This window comes from Mytilus trossulus, chromosome 1, assembly GCF_036588685.1.
Source record: "Mytilus trossulus isolate FHL-02 chromosome 1, PNRI_Mtr1.1.1.hap1, whole genome shotgun sequence".
Taxonomy (NCBI): Eukaryota; Metazoa; Mollusca; class Bivalvia; order Mytilida; family Mytilidae; genus Mytilus; species Mytilus trossulus.
In genome coordinates, this window is record NC_086373.1 from 82,506,849 (window position 1) to 82,518,919 (window position 12,071).

The window sequence follows — 12,071 nt, forward strand, 5'->3', positions numbered from 1 at the left end:
ATATCATTGATGTACAAAAGAAACATCAATGGACCTAAAACTGTACCTTGGGGTACTCCTGATTTAACAAAGGCATTTGTAGATGTTTCGCCTTCAACTGCTACACACTGCTGTCTTTGTGTGAGCCAGGCCTTTACCCACTCTATGATTTTGCCATTTATTCCATAGTGCTCTAGTTTCCGCAGAAGCCGTATGTGAGGCACTACATCAAATGCTTTGCTGAAATCTAATATTAGCATATCCACTTGCTCTTTTTTATCTAGATGTTTTGCGATATCTTCAATTGTTGTTACTAATTGAGATTCGCATGATCTTTTCTGTCTGAAGCCGTGTTGGTAATCGACTAATATATCATATTTTTGAAGATGTTGCATAATGTGTTTGAAAATGATGTGTTCCATGATTTTGCAAGAAACTGACGTCAATGAAACAGGTCTATAATTTTCTGGCAAGCTTTTGTCTCCCTTTTTAAAAAGTGCTGTGATGATAGCTGTAATCCAATCGTTTGGGACAGCCCCTTCATCATATGTTTTCTTGAATAATGTTGTTATGTATGGGGATATACTTGTAGCACATTCCTTTAGGACTCTGTTCGGTATGTTATCTGGTCCATTTGCTTTTTTCGGATTGACATTACTAAGTAGCTTTCTTACTCCTTCTACTGTTATCTCTAGATGGTCTATATCAGGCGATGGGCTGCCATTTAATTTTGGTTGACTTGATGTATTTTCATCAGTAAAAACAGATACAAATTGATGGTTAAGTGCTTCTGCTTTCCCTTTGCTGTCTTCCATAAGTTTTCCGTTTGAAAAAAGTGGTGCTACTACACATGAGTCTCTTTTCTTTGATTTAACATATTGAAAAAAACTTTTTTCCAACAACAGGTGTTTTTCTCTCACCTTCTTCGTCTACTTCCAATAGTTTAGATATGTAGTTTTGATGTGCTTCTTCTAGTTTAGTTTTTACTGTTTTTCTTAGGAGCTTAAATTCTTCCCAGTGTTTTTCATTATTGGTACGCTTTGCCTTGTTGTAAACCGTTTGTTTTTTTCTGATCATTGTTTTGATCTCTCTATTGATCCAATCATCCTTTTTCAGAACGACAGGTGTATGTGTGAGTATATGCGAGTGGGAGAGAAAGGCTTTTTATTTTTACTTTATGTGATTACATGCTTGTTATGAGCCACAGGCACTTGTCTCAGAAAAAAACATCCTATATACCTTATTTGTTATAATAAGGTATATAGGATTTCTTTTTCTGAGACAAGTGCCTGTGTTATGAGCCCTATGATTAGGAAATACTAAAATATCTTTATCTTATCTGATAATAATAAGCCTTATTCAGAGTCGGCATATTATACAAATAAGGGCATGACATAAGCTCTTAGAGCTTACAACCGTATTTCAAAGATCAATTGTTAGGAGTCGGCTGGGAAAGCTTAATCCAAAAAGAGGGTTTCGGCTCGGTTGTATATTACGGATTTTAAAGTTCCGTACTTGATTCCTTTATATCACGACTTCCTACATTTCCGGCAAACTCCCCGGCAGTTCCAGTTCCGATCCGCATACGGGCCCGAATACTACTCTACACTAATCACTGCCTTCGGCTTTTTTCGTTACGCGCTCTTCAAGTGGTTTGACCCGAGATGACCTTTTGTTGCTACTGAAGCAAATATGGCCGACCATTGATGAATGAGGATATCTGATATCAACTTTACCATTATACATGGATAAAAACGATAACTGTAAGTAAAATACACTCAATCCAAATAATTTAACTAAATAGAATCTTTGCAAAATTCTGTATCGTTAGGTCAAAGAAATCGATTGTGATCAATTATCGCTTGAGAACTATCGACTTTGCATAAAATGTTGTGAATGTGAGAGTGGTTAGATTAATATTTAATCGAGAAGTAGCTGCGAAAACGTAGCTCTTTGAAAGGTCCTTTCGATGTTTTTTGATATTTGCGGACCTATGGCAAAAAAATTTATTTAAGGACAATAGAGCTTACTCAGCTACGTTTTCGCAGCTTCCCGAGAAACTGCTCCATATGGATTAAACTATATAGGGCTTAATTTTCTCAAAACTCACTTCAGATATATACATGATATATAATTTCATGGAATAAAGAAATAAAACAATCATAAAAATTTTATACAATGTATTTACTTGGAAAAATACACAGGGTAACACACACATACTAGATTTATTATGAATTTTGCTTTTATTATATATGTCATCATGCATGGTCATGTGCAAAATAAATGTACAATAGTGTGGATGGGAACATTTTCATTTCGGTATTCAGGGTTTGAAATTAGCATGAGTACACACACAATAGCCCCTACAATTACAAGCATTTAAGTGTGGGCTACTTCAATTTCTTTATTTTTTATATATAATTTAATACATAAATTTAATATATATATATATGTTGGCTATACAATTTAAGCTGTGGGCTACAATGCTAAAATTTTTACTTCAATCCCTGGTATTACTATTTATTTCAAGAATATTTTATTGAATTATTATCCAGTCAATTTATTTAAAATGTAATAATACCCCCCCCCCCCCCCCCCCCCCCCCCCCAAGTTAAATCATTTAGGGCAAATACTAAAATATGTATGTTCCTATTTCCCGTTTACCCTATGATTTAAGGTTACAAATAGCTGCCTGCCTTAGAGTTTTTTTTGTCGTCTTTTCAATAAGCATTATACAAGTCAAAATATCTCTCCCAATGTTGAATAAAATAAATTCCCTAATTTTTTTTCATAGATATTATTTAATTTGGCCTTGTCTATATACATTTGTACATGTACTCCTAATAAATCTTTTATTCCTGCAAAAAATGCACTGTTGACTATAGATCTAGGATGCCAGTGATCAGTTCTAATGTTGTTTTTTTTATCTTACAGATGGTGACCAAACAGCACAATGTTTAGACTGAATCATTATGAATAAAACAAAAAGTGTATATTAGGTATTATTTTATTTTTAGATATTTTTATTTGCATGGATTATTTAATTACTTTATCAAATTATAAAAAAATAGTTTTAAATTATCCTGACTCGCTGTCATATGGAATAAATATATTAAATGTACTTACATTGATCTTCAAAAATGTTTGTAAATAATGTGACTTCACATTTAAATACTTCAATGTTTAAAATTAATTCTTAAAATGAAAACTGAGTTTGACAAGAAGCCATATTTTATCAAATCAATTAATGTAGACACATCTTTTTTACAGTTACAAATGTATGTGACAGTTAAACACTCAATAACTTTCTTTAATTAGTATAGTAAGATAATACAGCGTGAATGAATTATAAAAAAAGGTTGGATTCAGTTTTTAATTGTCAATTATACTTCCCTCCCCCATATTTTTCGAACTATCTATTCGTATATGTTTAATAAATAATGCAACAATTTATTTTTAGATAAACTTATTTTATTATCTCTTTATTAATTTCAGCTATGTCAACCAGAAGGACTTTGAACACAGTTATTGAATTAGTTTCCTTGGAGACTTTAACAGTAATTGTTAAGACTTGGAACCAGACAGAATGAAACTGTGAGAAAGTTTACATATACATGTACAGTGTACATGTAGCTTCAATATGAATCAATTGATACACCGTAAGTATATCTTCTATGAAAGTTATATATTGGTTGTTCACAAAATTTAGTTTTTACTAGACAAATGCTAGATATATTTGAGCATAAAATACAAGACCAAATTATATATTAAAACAAATACAAAAGTTTTTCTAAATATTACTATATTTCCTATATATATCATGGTGATATTAATTATATGGTCAAATTGTCAGATACAACTACACTGTATAAAATAGAGGATGTTGTATGATTGCCAATGAGAAAACTCATCCAATGATAGACAAAATGACAGCAATTAACAACTGTAGCCTAAAGTAGGTCACCATACAGTCTTAAACAATGAGTAAATCCCATACCACACAGAGAGCTATAAAAGACCCTGTAATGACAAATGTCAAACAATTGAAACAAGAAATTTGGCCTAGTTTATGTACAAAATAATGAACAAAAAAACAACAATATGTGATACAACAACCACTGAATTGGGACAGACATAAACATGTGGCATGGTTAAACATGAAAGCTCCCCTTACCTGAAACAGTGGTGTAACAGTACAAAATAAGAACAAATTATAAAATAATTGAAAAAGTATTAACTCATCAGATGGATACAAATAGAAATAGATTTAACCAAAAAAAAGAGGGGACATGGCCGGGTACAAGTATACACATAACTGAAAGACATTCAGTACAGATATGAGATTATTGACTTTAAGCAAACTCAAGCTTAATATGAGGTGTGAAAAATAACCCTAAATCTGATAGGTCCTGCAACTTTTGAACAACAGACTCCAAAAAATTAAAATTAAAAGGGAACTGAATCTAAATTTTGTGATAAAATTTCATGAGAAATTGTTCAAAGCAAAGAAGACTATAATATTTAAGGACTATTTTTGGTCCAAGAATATAAAATGTTTGTCAACTATTTCAAAAAGACACATTATATAGATATAGGAAGATGTGGTGTGAGTGCCAATGAGACAACTCTCCATCCAAATAACAATTTAAAAAGTAAACCATTATAGGTTAAAGTACGGCCTTCAACACGGAGCCTTGGCTCACACCGAACAACAAGCTATAAAGGGCCCCAAAATTACTAGTGTAAAACCATTCAAACGGGAAAACCAACAATCTATATAAACAAAACGAGAAACGAGAAACACGTATATATTACATAAACAAACGACAACTACTGTACATCAGATTCCTGACTTAGGACAGGTGCAAACATTTGCAGCGGGATTAAACCTTTTAATGGATCCAAACCTTCTCCCTTTTTCTGAAACAATAGCATAACATCACAACATAGAAAAACATATGATAAAATATCAATTGGCAGACTTATCTCAATCAAAAAACGTATGATTACACAACGAACGAATAGATTTGATCTGCGATATCTGAATACAAATGCACAGTTAATAATATATTAGAGGCAAACATTATGTTTGGAAATGTATAACTTTCTTGGATGCACACATATAAAGTCTAAAATATATTTTTATGTGACCAAAAAAACAAGGAAAATCAAGAATTTGAACATTTTTGTCTAAGTTTATTGCCATAGTAACTCTTAAATTGTTTTAAAAAAAACCCATTATTTTCTGAAAATGGTGTACCTTAGTCTAGTTTGGACAAATTTTGAAATATTAAGGATAACTGTTATTTTTTTTGTAATATCTGGGCCAAATAAAAACCTTTTTTATTTAGCCCCTTCTACTTTGAGATATTGAACAAAGTGTTGTCATTTGAAAGGTTGGATGGACAAACAATGACATACCATATACATCCCTTACCTACTCACTGTACATCAAACCAGAAGTAACAAAGTTAAAAAAAAATGTTTATATATTTTCAGATCACAATTATGTCAACCTAATCATTGGAAGTTTACCAAGTTATAGGAGACGCATTGAAAGCCTGTAGAGATTCTACATGTATACATAAATGGAATAGACTCACGCTTACAAATAACAAGACTAATGCACTCTCAAACAAGGATTATTTATGTTTCAATGAGTGAATTGAAGTGCATACTAGCTGCGCATGGAAATTTGTGTGCATTTTTAAATATTTATTTTCGTTTATTAACCTTTTGTTTTCAAAAAATTGCATGTCTTCATAAATTAATCATGAACATACATGTATTGTTGTTATTAATTAAAATAGAAATAAAGAATATTTTTATCTCAGACTCACTTTTAGCCAAATAATACAGTTAAATATGATTTAATTTTTTTCCAAATATATGAAAATGTGATACAAGGAGATGTGGGGTATAGGTTCATTGGACAGCATCCCAACAACACAAAACACAATACTTAAAGTTGAATACAATCAACAGAATAGTTTAAAACTTTCAATTGGCCATCATTCATCAAAAAGTGTGAATATATTCAAATTTATAGCCCAACAAATAAGATCTGCTATCAACAAAAAGAAAACAGGAATAAAATTATCTCGCAAATGAATTATTATTGTGCTAACCGGGTTTACTAGATCTCAAAATGGATACATTATAAACACTTTTGATTAAATAGTAGATTTTATGCATGAAACAATGCAGTATAACAACTGCTTTTACTACAAAGATGGAAGACCTGGATGCTTCATACTTTGTATATAGATGCTTCATGTTACAAAGTTTCCGTCAGTCACATGTCTAATGTCCCTGACCTCATTTTCATGGTTCAGTGACTACTTGAAAAAAAATTAAAGACTTTTGGTAGTGTTTAATTTTCTCTTATTATAAGTAAAAGGATAAGTTATCCTTTTAGTTATCATAACTATATTTGGTATGTGCGTTGCTTGCAAGGTTCACATGCCCGTCAGACAGTTTGCACTTGACCTTGACCTAATTTCATGGATCAGTGAACAAGGTTAACTTTTGGTGGTCAAGTCCATATCTCAGATACTATTAGCAATAGGTCGAGTTTATTCGGTGTATGGTATGATTGTAAGGTGTACATGTCTAGCTGGCAGGCGACATCTGACCTTGACCTCATTTTTATGGTTCAGTGGTCAAAGTTAAGTTTTTGAGTTTTGGTCTTTTCTTTCTAATACTATATGCAATAGGTCAACTATTTTGGTGTATGGAAATATTTTATGATCTTCATATAAGTTGCACAGGTTTTATTTGACCTTGACCTAATTTTCGCAGTTCATTGCTCAGTGTTTAAGTTTGTGCTTTGGTCTTTTTTTTTAAACTATAAGCAATAGGTCAACTATATTTGTTGTATGGAAGAATTGTTAGCTGTACATGTCTACCTGGCATGGTTCATCTGGCCTTGACCTCATTTTCATGGTTCATTGGTCAATGTTAAGTTTTCTTGGTTAATGTTAAGTTTATGTGACAGTTGAAATACAGCTTTATATTTAGGACTATCAGCATAATATCAATGATTAGTAAAGAAGTCTAGACATTTTAGCGTGTTCACTCTTGTGTTTCCTTACTTAATAAAAATTATGAAATTTTAATTGCTTTTGAGACAATAATTTAGCAGTGACAAACAGGCAATTGGACCAGATTCCTTCTCAAAGTTTTTAAAATATAAGCAATTGATTTACAGTACATATATTCATCACTGATTTAATGCACATAACTACAATAACAATTATTGTTAATGCCAAGAGTATCAGGACATAATTTGGGTGTAACAGCTACCAAGGTATCTGTTAGCTTAAAACCCAGTCCCCAATCATGTATATTAAATAATTGAAATTGGTTAATGTGCAGTAAAAGTAAAGAGTATATGTACAATATTAATGTAAGAGAGAAGGGGTCAAGATAATGTTTTGATGAGCAGTAATAAAAATACAATAAAAATTAATACAGCAAGGTTCAGTATTTCAAAGAATTAATTCATAGGTGTCTATGTAAAATGCTTGAACAAGAATAGGATTCATAACTATTAGGACCATTACATCTACATGTACCATTCATCTATTAAAAGGGGCAGGTTTGTTTTCTCTCTTGAAAGTAACATAACTTTAAACTCCATTGATCAATTTTTTTAATCAACTGCTTGAAATTTGTGGCTCAGTGTAAAAGAGAACGGATCTGTGCAAGATGGTCCAACCGGTCCAAAATTAAAGTTTTTGTTTGATTTTTATAAAAAAATATTAAATATTAAGGTTTTTTTTGTTATGCAGAATCTAACCATGAATTTAGATTTTGAGCCCCATTATTAAATTAGTCCACATTGAAGTCCTAAGGGTCCAAAACTAAACTTAGTTAGCTTTCATTAAAAGTTCAATACTTCTGATTCTTTGATAAGCTGAATCTCAACATGTATTTATGTTTTGGATATTATACCATATTACATAGAAAAAGGAAGATGTGGTGTGAGTGCCAATGAGACAACTCTCCATCCAAATAACATACATATTATAAAGGAAATATCCAGTTTTAAAATTTAAAGTTCTTAGTCCACATTTAATCTGTGCCAGAAATCAAGCTATGTCAAATATATATTTATAATCATGATAATCACAATCCAAATTGAGAGCTGTATCAAGCTTGAATGTTGTGTCCATTATTGTTCAGGGTACCATCTCTGGGTAGTATATATATATATATATATATAGAGAGCAGCAACCAACCATGCCAACAGAGCATTATATTTTGGAAGGAACAAACTTATTTTAACAATTCACTTTTGAAAACATTATTATAGATGCAACGTAAATAAATGCTGATTTCATGGATTTTCTTGTTTTTAACTTTTATTACACCTCAAGCTCTGTCATGATTGATGAAATGAAAGACTGACCATATTCAAACTTGAGTTGATGTCAGAAAAAAGTTCAAGCCTGCAATAACTCTTGGATGTGTAGTTGTTCACAAATAAAATAACACTGAATAAACATTATAATTGCTATTGTAGGTAAGAAAATCTGGAACACATGTGAAAATATGTCACATTTTGTAAGGTTTGACATGACAAAATGATGGAGATTACTAAATAAGACTGTAGCACATGCAGGTTATACCATAATAACCTATAGTTTCTTAAATCAATATCATTTTAACTTTGGTGGATAGTCACATTAGCATTTATTCCTGAACTCCATATTTTAATCATTATGATCATATATGTATTACAGCACATAATGTGTTAAGAGTTTCTGTCCCAATGATTGTGTAAAAATCAAATGGCCAATATACTATGTGCTATAAATCAAGTTAGTGAACATATTGAAGGGAAAGTTAACATGGTCATTTGTTAATTAGTCACAAATGTGTTTCACTATATGTTCACTATATGTCCATGATGCAAACTTTAAAGTTTATATATGTAGGGTTGTAGCAACTGAAAACCTCTTTACTTCATCATGTTCATACTGTGAATGTCTTGACATAGATGTAGTGTGAAAAGAATGAAAATGACACATTTTTATGTTATTTAACTAACAATGTCAAACCTTGAAAGGAAATGATATGAACCTTAAGTCTTATATTATGGGAAGGGGCACTGACTGACCTAAAAAGGGAGAGGGGGGAGTTTTTGGATCCAGTCATGCTTCAGTGATTCCATATATTTAATAAACAAACATTTTCCAGGGTAAAAAGAAGGACTGGGCCACCCTGGATCCGACTATAAATGGATAAAAGATGTCCCTGTGAAAAGGAAACATCATATGAAAAGGCTTGCATAATTTTTTTGGTAGACCAAATTCAATGTACTTTCTCCGTTGACAACCGCATATTCAAATCATCATTTGTATCTGTCCAAGTTCATGTTGCAGCATTTGGGCTTGTTTTCTCTTTGGACTTAAGAGGGAGTATGCGCCTAGCATGTATACATTTATCTCATTTACGTTTCCCTCCATGTTTACTTTCCAAAGGGCTGGGGAAGATAACTTAGATAAGAATGCACACATAATAAAGGTCCGGTGTGGGACGTTAATTTATTGCTCATTTTTTAAATCTAGGAAAAGTTATTTAAATTTTGGGAAGAAATTATAGAATTGAGGTTTCTTAAACCGGTAACTAATGGTTCTGAGGAAATTTAATGCGTAGATAAACGTTCCAAAATTTGGAACGAATTTCGAAAGCCGGTGGCAGTGATTGATGGAGTAAAGGAAAATAGTTCCGGAACGGAAACGATCACTGTCCGGAGTTTGCATTTCCGGTTGTGAATCGTGGATAAGGTTTTCTTGAAAATAATAACAAATGGTTAAGACAACCTGACAGTTGCTCGTAGATCGTATTTATTTATCAGTAAGAATAGTATTTTACTGAGGGTTAGTTTGGTAATATTTGGTAGACTTTAAAGACGTTGAAGTTTAAGTATCAGCAAACACAGCACAGCACTTACTCTGTCTCTGTTACATTGTATGTCTGTTACTCAATAATTTATACTTGTTCAATCAGGGTGTTGCAAATGTTAAAAAAAAGGTATAATTTCAAGAAAATCTCTGTTGCAAATTTTTTAAATAGGTTAAATCCCTGGTCTCATAATTATTTCAGATTACTAACTATCACAATTCACTAATGACATTAAAAGTGACAGCTGTACTGATTATCAATTTATAGCCTCACCGGACACAATTAAGAACAATTTTTGAACTGTGATTAATTTTTTTTTAAGTAGACTACTTTTCTTGAATTGTTTATACTATAGCATTTAAGATGTATTAAGGCTCCATTTTGCATTATATCCCACATAAATTTAGTCTTTAGAAGTGTCAACTTGACACTATAATCTCTCTGTAATTTGAATCACACTGGTAAATTTACGTCACTTTTGTATAAAACTCATTGGTACATTTGTATTTATAATGTGGCACTGCAGAAAAAAATATGTAACTAAATAAATAATTAAATAATTAATTACCCAAAAAAATTAAATTAAAATTGAATAAATAATTAACCCTTATAAAACCTTAACTATCTATTTTGTGAACCTTCCAGTATCTTTAATAAAGACCCCTAACAACTGTTGAATATCTTCTATGTGATGTTTATAATTATCATTTTCTGTTGTTGCTAACAATACTTCAGATTCAAGTGTTAGTTTTGCTGTTATGAAGTAGAGTGCTGAGCGGAGTTTTTCTCTAGCCTCCTCATAATTTTCACAATCCAGTAGGTAATGGTCAACTGTTTCTACTTGTCCACAGCTGCATTTTTATTCATGTTTGGATACTTTAGAGATGTCCGTGACCTCGTCAAGAGAGACGCATATATGGATGCCATTCCAAACAGCACTATATTGATATACATGTATCTTGCAGAAGAAATCAATGACAACAGTCTAGATTGATAAAGCATACATTAATCTTTATCTCAAAAACATTTTCATAGGAAAATAAGATGCACAAGTTTTGTTTTTTTCCTTCAATTACTTCAGAAGTGGTTGCAGACCAAATGTCGGTCATATGGAAAGGAAAGATTTCTGTATTTTTTTGTTTTTGTGTAAGTCTTTATTAAAGATACTGGAAGGTTCACAAAAAAGATACATGTAGTTAAAGTTTTATAAGGGTTAATTATCTATTCATTTTTTAGCTCACCTGGCCCGAAGGGCCAAGTGAGCTTTTCTCATCACTTGGCGTCCGGCGTCCGTCGTCGTTGTCCGTCGTCGTCCGGCGTTAACTTTTACAAAAATCTTCTCCTCTGAAACTACTGGGCCAAATTTAACCAAACTTGGCCACAATCATCATTGGGGTATCTAGTTTAAAAATTGTGTCCGGTGACCCCGCCAACTAACCAAGATGGCCGCCATGGCTATAAATAGAACATAGGGGTAAAATGCAGTTTTTGGCTTATAACTCAAAAACCAAAGCATTTAGGGCAATCTGACATGGCGTAATATTGTTAATCAGGTTAAGATCTATCTGCCCTGAAATTTTCAGATGAATCTGACATTCCGTTGTTAGGTTGCTGCCCCTGAATTGGTAATTTTAAGGAAATTTTGTTGTTTTTGGTTATTATCTTGAATATTATTTCAGATAGAGATAAACTGTAAAAAGCAATAATGTTCAGCAAAGTAAGATCTACAAATAAGTCAACATGACCAAAATGATCAGTTGACCACTTTAGGAGTTATTGCCCTTTATAGTCAATTTTTAACCATTTTTCGTAAATCTTAGTAATCTTTTAGAAAAATCTTCTCCTCTGAAACTGCTGGGCCAAATTATTTGAAACTTGGCCACAATCATCATTGGGGTATCTAGTTTAAAAATTGTGTCCGGTGACCCCGCCAACTAACCAAGATGAACGCCATGGCTATAAATAGAACATAGGGGTAAAATGCAGTTTTTGGCTTATAACTCAAAAACCAAAGCATTTAGAGCAAATCTGACATTATGTAAAATTGTTAATCAGGTGAAGATCTATCTGCCCTGAAATTTTCAGATGAATTGGACAACCTGTTTTTGGGGTGCGGCCCCTGAATTGGTAATTTTAAGGAAATTTTGCTGTTTTTGGTTATTATATTGAATATTATTATA

At 32.0% G+C, this 12,071-nt stretch overlaps 1 long non-coding RNA gene across 1 annotated transcript; it reads left to right on the top strand.

The window, feature by feature from the left end:
• Nucleotides 1–1,530: 1,530 nt before the first annotated feature.
• LOC134710516 (uncharacterized) lies at nt 1,531–5,728 on the top strand. Its single transcript, XR_010106121.1, has 4 exons — nt 1,531–1,742; nt 2,914–2,978; nt 3,475–3,638; nt 5,479–5,728. It is a non-coding gene; the product is annotated as an uncharacterized LOC134710516 (long non-coding RNA).
• The last annotated feature ends 6,343 nt before the right edge of the window (nt 5,729–12,071 follow it).